The sequence below is a fragment of the Cyanistes caeruleus genome, chromosome 18, assembly GCF_971803275.1.
Source record: "Cyanistes caeruleus chromosome 18, bCyaCae1.hap1.1, whole genome shotgun sequence".
NCBI lineage: Eukaryota > Metazoa > Chordata > Aves > Passeriformes > Paridae > Cyanistes > Cyanistes caeruleus.
This window is the reverse complement of record NC_141718.1, coordinates 13,844,799-13,853,979: the sequence shown is the minus strand read 5'-3', so window position 1 is coordinate 13,853,979 and position 9,181 is coordinate 13,844,799. Positions and strand designations below refer to the sequence as shown.

Below are 9,181 nucleotides of genomic sequence, written 5' to 3'. Positions count from 1 at the left end.
ACAGCCATCAAAGCCCCAGTGTACCCCTCTCTGTGACACCACTGCAGAGACAGCCCTCGTGTTATGTCGCTCTATTGGGAACAGAGAGAAGAATGACACAGACTCTCTTTTGAGTTGAACAGGAGAGTTCCTACATGGTTTATTACTTCAGATCTTCTTTTATAGACTGATACATGAAGGTACAGAAAAGTAAAACTCTTATTGGTTACTAAACTAACACATTCCAACATAACCATCATTGGTCAGTGGGGTACACCACCCCTCGACCTTCTCTTGCAAGAAAACAAGAAACTGACAGCACCTGCAATGCTGTCTTCTATCTCTGAGGATTTTTTTACTTCCTTCTTATGATTTCCCAGGCCACTTTCTCAGGTGAGACTGAGAAAGTTATGCGACCTCCTATTCCACAGGCACTGTGCTCCCTGCTTCTTAGTTAGCATCAAAAGTGTTCTACTCTGTTATACCACAGTTCCCCTCTCTGTGACATCACAGCAGTCATAGCCCCAGTTTCCTCCTCGCTGTGACACCACAGCAGTCACAGCCAGTGTTCTCCTCTCTGTGACACCACAGCCGTGACAGCTGCAGTGTTCCCCTCTCTGTGACACCATGGCAGTCACAACCCAATTTTCTCCTCTCTGTGACACCACAGCAGTCAAAGCCTCAATGTTCCCCTGTCTGTGACACCACGGCAGTTACAGCCACAATTTCCTCCTCTGTGTGACACCTCAGCAGCCACAGCCTACCCCCATGCTAATACTTTGGTCACGGTTGTGCCCTCCTGCTATAATTTCTATGTCCCCTGCTTCCCTGTTACCACTGTCCGCCTAGCTGTAGCCAGGGAAACAGGGGAGATAGTATAGCTTAGTAAAGAAGAACTTAAAAATGAGGCCCTTTCCCTTAGCTGAGATGGAAGTGCAGCTTTATTTCTTGGGGTCCCGCAGAGAAGAGCAGGAGGGAAAGAGGAAGAGGTATCAATAAGTGTCCCTTTTTGAAGGCAGGGGGAAGAGGGTGGTGTCTCCTTCTGCAGGATTCTGCAGGCAGATAACCTGGTTCAGGGACAGCACAGTGACCAATCCCAGGTCACTCGGTCCATCAGCACACAACACCAATGTGGTGGATGGCAAAATGGCATTTATGGTGAAGAATTTGACACTTTATAACCTAGGTTCACAGTGTCACTCCCATCTGCTTTCATCACAGCTAGGTGCTATTGGCTAATTACAGGGGTAATTACCATAAACTATTGAGGGGGGGGGTGATTCTCTCTTTCCGTACACCATGATATCTTCCGACCGCTGGCCCCTAGCTGCCCGCAGTGTGGCTTACATTCACACAACCAATAAGGGGAACTGGGGAGAAAGAGATAAGGGAAAGAAACTTAAAATTCTACATTTTCAGGGGTATATTCTTTGTGTCATACCATTTTTCCTAACTGCAGTACAACATCTCACCCTGTCTTATTATATAAAATTTTTGAAGGGTTATGAGATTATCTTGATCCTGGTCACGAGTTTGTCCACCACTCATGATTGGCGGGCTGGCTAAGTTGCTTCCAGTCCGCTAGCTCTGTATGGTTGATATCTGAGGTAGTAGAGACTAATTTTTTGAGAGCTTTTGAAACTAAATAACGGACAATTCCTAATGCTAGCACCATTAGAAACAAAACAACAAAAACCAACAAGATTGTTTTGATTATCGAGGTCCACCATCCTGTGAGTCTTCAGCCTTTGAACAGCTCACTAAACCAGTCCTTGGCTTCTTGCTTCACTTGTCCGATCAAGTTCTTCATCTCTTGGAGGGCTCCGTGGATGTTGGGAGCTTTTGAGGACAGGTTTAGGTAGCAAAGTCCTTCAAATTCCTGGCATTCGTGTCCATGCAGCAGCAGAAGAAAATCTATGGCAGCCCAATTTTGGAGTGTTGCCTGTCTGGTAATCTTTTTGTCTTCAAGGAGGGAGCTGAGGGTGGCTGATGTTAAGTTGGGCTGTTTAATCACCCAGCACTCGAGCTGTCCTAATTAATCTAGTGCCTTGGCAGCTGCAACCCATGGAAGAAATATGGATGCAGCAACCCTTTTTGATTTTGCCCAATGAAATATATCCGAATCACAATTTGAATCTAAAATATCAGTGCTTCTTTTGTGGATTTCATGGGTCGAATTGTCTTTCTGAGTCCATCTAATAATTTGGGTTTGGTTGGGTGCTAACAGGGACAGCCTTCCAAAAGTGCAAGGCCCCTCTCGAAGGTGAGATGGGACTCCTGCCCATGCTTTATCTCCACAAATTAGAAATATACCTTTAGGGAGGATTCTTGGATGTGAGCGGTGAGCATCATCTGCTAAGACTTGACTTAGAGCACCACACCATTGTTTTGCTTTGTATTCTTTTTGATACTGGATTATGTGATTGTATAGTTTTGTATTTGACAGTGAATTGTAAATGAAGTGAACACAAAAGGGTGCATGGGAGGAACCTAATAGTTCTAATTCTTGGGACTCCTTATTAGCTCTGGGCAGTACTGGTAACCACTTTTCTATAGGATTTTTCACTGCTACAGCTTGCCATTTGCGGTTTTCATGTGGTTGGTCACTGTGTGTTTTAGGAATTGTATTAAACTTGGGATCACTAAAGCTGGCTGTAAAATCTTCAGCCTGCAGTGGGATTCCTACCAGACACGTGGACATAAGGTCTTTTGCTGCTGCAGTGGACAGGCAGATACTGTCTTGCTGAAGTGTATGTGCCAGGGTCACCCAGATGTTCTGTTGCGGCTGAGGGATGACCCAAGCAGCTGCCAGGCTGCTCAGCATGAGCAGGATGATAGCTGAGGTAAGGCCCATCATGGGTTTGAGTGTAAAGTAGATCTTTTCTAAAAGAAAAGAAACAAACATTTTTAAAGCATATTCACAGTCAATGTGTGCAGGTCAGAGAGTAACCAGAGGTTAGGAAGGTTTCTTCTTGTTTTTCCAGGTGGCGTCTTCTTTTGGAAGCAAATGCCACTTGTCTCTCTTCTTCTTTTGCTGGGGCTGGGTTTTTGGGAACAAAAGGCTTTACCCATTTTTGAGGTATCCATCAGGGGTCTGTAGGGGTGGATACACATGCGTAACCACGCCCCCAAGTGACAAGTTCATAGGGGCCCTTGGTTGGCCAAGTTTCAGGGTCCCTGATTAAAACCAGTGGATGCTGTGACAATTTAAACTGATCACCACTGTTAAAGTGCCGAGTCACTGGCAGATTCATATTTTCAAATGAACAGTTCAGGAAATTGATGGTAAACATAGCTTTGCAAAGCTTTTGCTGTGGAGACAACCACACTGTCCCACTACTTTGCCTGGCTAGGACTTGTTTTAGCATCTGGTGGGTACGCTCAATCACAGCTTGACCTGTGGGGGAGTGGGGGATGCAGTTTTGTGGTCCACTCCACACTGCTGGACAAATTCCAGGATCTCCTTGGATTTATACGCTGGGCCATTATCTGTTTTAATTTCCCTAGGGATCCCCAGCACTGAAAAGGCCTGAACTAAGTGTTGTTTGCCATGTACAGATTTTTCTCCTACATGAGCAGAGGCATACACTGCTCCTGAATATATATCAATACTCACGTGTACATACTCAAGGTGACCAAAACTGGGAATGTGAGTGATATCTGTCTGCCACATCTCACAGCTTCCAAGGCCTTAGGGATTGACCCCAACGCCTAATGATGGCACTGCCTGGAGCTGGCAATGGGGACAGGTAGCCACAATGGCTTTAGCCTGACCCAGTGTCAGCTGGAACTGACACATCAGTCCTGGCACATTTTGATGGTATTGCTGGTGACTTATCTTAGCCTGTTGGAACACATCTGGGAGACGTACCTTTTTGACTGGGATGGCTAGGGAATCAGCTTTCCGGTTTCCCTCAGCAATTTCACCTGGTAACTCGATATGCGACCTTATATGCATCACATAGTGTCCTGGGGTGACTTTATGATACTGGTATCCCCAGTTGTCTGGTTTATGTTTTATATCAAGTTCTGCACCTTTAAGACTGGCTCTGAGAGCAAGAGCAGGGGGAAGAAGAAGCCGCAGTTTGTGTTAAAGAAAAACATCACTCCCACACATCCCGCTCCTGGACTGTGGTGTCTGCAGCACAGACAGACAGCGGGAAAGAGCTTCTCTCTGGCTTTTAGTTAGTTTTAGCTAGCTGAGGCAGAGGAGTTCCCTGGACCTTTGTTTTTTCCCTTTTTTCCTGGATCTGTGCAAACCTGCTCTGGACTGAACACCCAGCCAAACCCCAGAAGCTCATGCCTGTGGCCCACTGGGGCCTGGGCCTCGGCACTTTCCAGCACTGGAGGGACTGATAAGAACCTGAGTGAGCCGAGCTACACCACATGAAAAGGACTTTTCCTCCTAGATTTGCCATCCCATCAAACAGTGAGAGGTTTTATTATTTAATATTATTCAATTTCTGTTAAATAAACAGCTTTTTCCACTTCTCTCCAAGGAAATTTTTTTTCCCTTTCCTGGACCAGTTGGGGGTGGTGGGGAGAGGGGTCATTTGAATTTTTTTTTCCCTCCCTGGGGAAACCCCCATTTAGAGTTTTTCTCCCAAATTTGCCCTAAACTAGGACACATAGAAAGGATGTTCTCTATTTGAAACCAAATAAATCAGTTTTGAGAGCAATCTAAAGAGACATTCATTCTCAGTGTCCTTGAGAACTGCCTGCTCTGCACTGGACACCACTCCTGCTACGTAGGCTGAATCAGTAACCAAATTAATCGGTTCTGAAAACTTCTCAAAGGCTCTTACAGCCGCAGCCAGTTCAGCTGTCTGGGGTGATCCTTCTACAAACTCAACATCAGCTTCCCAAAACTGAGTCTGTGGATTTCTCCAAGGCCCAAGGCCTCACAGACTTATGAGATGATCCAGATGCATCAGTGAACACTGTGAGAGCCTTGAGTGGCCTTTGGCTCCTTTTCTCACAAGGAATGAGATGGAATTCCTCATGAAAAAATTTGTGAGATGGTGCATGGACTGATATTTGCCCACTGTAGCTGTCCAGAGCAAACTGGAGGTTAGCATTGCTCTGCAGAAGGTGCTCAAACATTTCCTTGATCAGTTTCTCAGGGGAGTGTTTGCCTTCTCCAGAGAGTCTGACCAGAAGGTGACTACACATAAAGTCACAACCTGCCAGTTCCCACAGCCTTACCCTGGCTTTTTGGATCAGCTGAGCCATCAGCTCTTGTGGCTTGGTGAGAGTTTTGGGACTTTGATGGGAGAGGAAGACCCACTCTATGATTAAGAGTGCATCTCTCTGCCCCTCAGCCCACTGGAATATCAACCCATATAAGTTTCCCCACGACAATAAATTTGAAAGGCAGCTCAGGCTTGAAGCGATGTGCCTGTCTTTCTATCAAGGCACTTTGTGCTTTTTCAATTGCAGTTTTTGCTTCTGTAGTCAGCTCCCTGAGAGACAGCAACTCTCTCTCCCCTTTCAATAAATTGAGCAGGAGGCTCAGGTCTTCATAAGTGAGACCTAGCCAGGGTCTGACCCAGTTCAAGGACCTGCACAGGGAATGAAGATCTGCTATGGTTTTAGGATTACTCGTGATTTCTAATTTTTGCAGAACAACAGTCTGTGCAGTAATTTCTAGGCCCAGGTATTTCCAAGGTGGCATCTTTTGAACCTTGTCTTCCTGCCACTAGGTCAAGTGTGTCTTGTAGCATGTTGTTACTGGGACAGTACACTAACACATCATTCATGTAGCGCAAGATAATGGCATCTCTTTTTTCAGCACAAACAGGGGATAATAATGATCCCACATACCATTGGCAGATGAAGGGGCTCGCTTTCATCTCCTGAGGTAGTACTGTCCAGTAGTATCGTTTCATTGGAGCTTCCCAGTTAATTATGGGAATGGAAAAGGCAAACCATGGTGCATCTTCTGGGTGCAGGGGAATTCAGAAAAAACAATCTTTAATATCTAGCACTGCTAATAGCCAATTTTGTGGTAACATAGTTGGGGATGGCATTCCTGGTTGCAGAGCCCCCATGTCCTCTATTTTTTTGTTTATTTCTCTCAAATCCTGAAGGAGGCGCCACTTATCTCTCCTTGGCTTTTTTATTACAAACACCAGGGAATTCCAAGGGCTTGTTGTTTCTACTATGTGTCCCTTGCCCAATTTTTCTTCCACCAATATTTCTAGCGCCCCGAGTTTCTGTTTGCTGAGGGCCCACTGATTTACCCAAATTGGGTTATCATCTAGCCAAGTTAGCTTTTGGGTAGGACAGTCTACAGTGGCCTCTTCTAAAAATCCTGGGGGGTCTCAGGAATTGTTAATTTCACTCCCCACTGGGACATGGTGTCTCTTCCCCAAAGGGGGCACTTGTAATCAGTGGCAAACGGACGGATACTTGCCAATCTACCATCCAGGCCTTCTATCTGAACAATAGCTTCAGAGATTTTTGCCAATTTCACTCCTCCAACACCCTGTATTTTGCCTGCCATGGGTTGCAATTCCCAATGTGAAGGCCACACCTTTTCAGGTATGATAGTCACATCTGCCCCAGTTTCAATTAACCCTTCTACATGGAGATGTTCTGATTTATGTGTCAGGTTACACCCCATAGTGGGTTTGTCTTCACCCACCACTTCTGCCCAGTATACTCCTGGTGCTTTGTCATCTACTGGGACTTCTGTTGGAAGAGGGATCACCTGGGCTATTATCTACCCTTTGGCTACATAGAAGGGTGGTTGAGGACAACTTGCCCAGAGAATGAGGTGTGTCAGGTCTCCCTTAATTGTCATGGGAGCCACCTCAATCTCTATCGGTGTGTGTGCTGTGTCTCCAATAACAAAATACCTACTATCCAGTCCAGCCAGGTCTCGTGGATTGTCCTGCAGGTCCACTCCAATGACCGTCCAATGATCAGATCTGAAACAAAAAGCTTTAGCAGTTACAAGTCTGAATTGCGTTTGTGGTTGCCAGATCTTATTAGGCATGCGCTCCCCACAATTATGTTTCTGCAGTCTCTCACCCCGCTCCCTTTCCTCCCCTTTTCCCATTAAAATAGAGTCTTTTTTCTGTTTCAGGTCTGTCATTTTTGTGTCTCCGTGCTTGACAGAAACGCGCTTTGAATTCAGTTTTTTTGTTGATTGGCTACAGCTTCTTTCTGGTGTTTTCCTTGTTGCTGGGTTTGAGGACAGTTCCTTGCAAAATGTCCTGGCCTCCTTCACTGGAAGTAGATGATATGTTGCAGATGTTCGGGTCACACCTGTGGCTTGTCCATCCCTGGTGTTACTGCTGCTATAGTCCTTGGGTTGAATGTTCCCGGTTTTTTGTCGTGTGCCCTGTACAAATCTGCTTTCTTGGCAAAGGCCTGAATCATGTCTGCTATGCTGGGTGGAGGATGGATGGGCAGATTTAAAATCACTTTGCAGCAGGCCTCGTTGGCATTTCTTTGAGCCATTTCTTTAATCAATTCTGCTTGCGCTGCTGCTTCTTGTACTTGCTGTTGTATCTGCAGTCTGAGGCAGTCTACAAACTGCAAGAAACTCTGATGGAAGTTGATTAATATTAACATAACTGACTTGGGTTTCAAGTGTAGGTATTTCATTGTAAGCCTTTTCTGCTACATCACAGATATTATCTAAAATAGGCTTTGTTAGAACCTGCGCCTAGTCTTCAGGCTTGGCCCACCTCCCTTCCCCACAGAGATGCTCAAAAGTAATTTCATTATTTTCTGCGTCTTTTGCATCCTGCATGCTTTGCTTGAGTTCATCTAAGAGGTCTTTTAATGACCTTTTCCATGAACTTCTCCAAAAATCAAACTCATTGGGGGTTAGGAGGCACCTGAAGAAGTCTTTGAGGTCAGCAGGAACTAACTCCTGATATTTTAAAGTAGCTTTAATCATTCTTTTTAGTATTTCACTATTTTTGCCAAATTCACATTGTATTTCGCATATCTCTTGGATATCATGGAAAGAGAAAGGCTGATATTGTCTATTAATTCTTTTTTTACCAGCAAACATCACAGGCGCAGCTGTAGGCATATGCCTATCTTCCCCAGAGCCTGTATCCCTGGGGTTTCCCTGTTCAGTCCCACCCCCACCAGGCCTTGGAGGCCCTGCTTCCCCACCAGATGGATGAGGGGACTCATCCCAGCCTCCAGCAGGCCCAGGGGGCCCTGCCTCATCCCTGGATGGGTGGAGTGACTTAGCCGCACCCTCAGCAGGCCCAGGGGGCCCTGCATCACCCCCAGGTCAGTGGAGGGACCCACCCATACCCCCACAGGGGCTGGGCAGGGACACATCTTCCCCCGCCCAGGGGGCAGGGCCAGGACACCCCCTTCCCCTGCCCCGCCATGGGAGCAGGGAGCAGGGCCACCCCTCTCACTCCCCCCCTCCCCGTGAGGACAGGAGGCAGGGGCATGGAGGACAAGGTTGCAAGGTTTGGAGGCGGGATTGCAAGATGATGTCATGCCTGAGCAGGGTATAATAGGAGGAAGGGAAATGTGTGAGGGAGGGGAGGGGTTATGGGAGGAGTAAGGGAACTGGGCGGGGTGAGATGGATGGAAAGAGTCATGGGAAGGGGGAGGGAGATAGGAGGGAGGTTTGTCCACATGGCTGTCTGGCACAAGGCCAACGCCATTTTGGATTCCAACCACGTGGAGGTATGGAAATTTCACAGCCAGAATATGGGGGTACAGGGAAGGGTCTCTGATATTTTTGCGCAACACTATCAGAGATGGGGGGCTGAATGAGACACATGGATCCAGAAATGGCATTATTACCATGAATTTCCTGAGCTTCTGGATCTGTTCCATGTATCTTTTTCAGATCAGGGGCAAAGGGTTTAGGGGAAGAAGTAGGAGAAACTGATGGAAACTGCAGTGGCTGGTTTTTTATGTATTTTTCTCTGTTAATCAATTTTTTTCAAATTATAAGAAAAACTGGGAGATATTTTGAAGCATTTATGTCTCAGTTTTCTACTTTAAGTGTTAAAAATTTTCCAGTTTGTTCCTATGCAGAGATAGAATTTACTTCTGATAAATCAAGCTGTGGAATGTTATGAGATAACCATGAGATGAAGTGTTTTAACTTTTTTCTAGAAATTATAACATTTATAGTACTTAAAGATTCTTGCAATTTGGATTCTAAATTTGCTTGGGGTATAGTTTGGACCCCATTTCTGTTATTAACAGT

At 45.9% G+C, this 9,181-nt stretch overlaps 1 long non-coding RNA gene across 1 annotated transcript; it reads right to left on the bottom strand.

Moving 5' to 3' along the window:
- Positions 1-2,380: 2,380 nt before the first annotated feature.
- Positions 2,381-8,641, bottom strand: LOC147649964 (uncharacterized). The gene is made up of 2 exons (XR_015277832.1): positions 6,844-8,641; positions 2,381-5,920 (listed from the first exon to the last, which is right to left on the bottom strand). It is a non-coding gene; the product is annotated as an uncharacterized LOC147649964 (long non-coding RNA).
- Between the last annotated feature and the right edge of the window lie 540 nt (positions 8,642-9,181).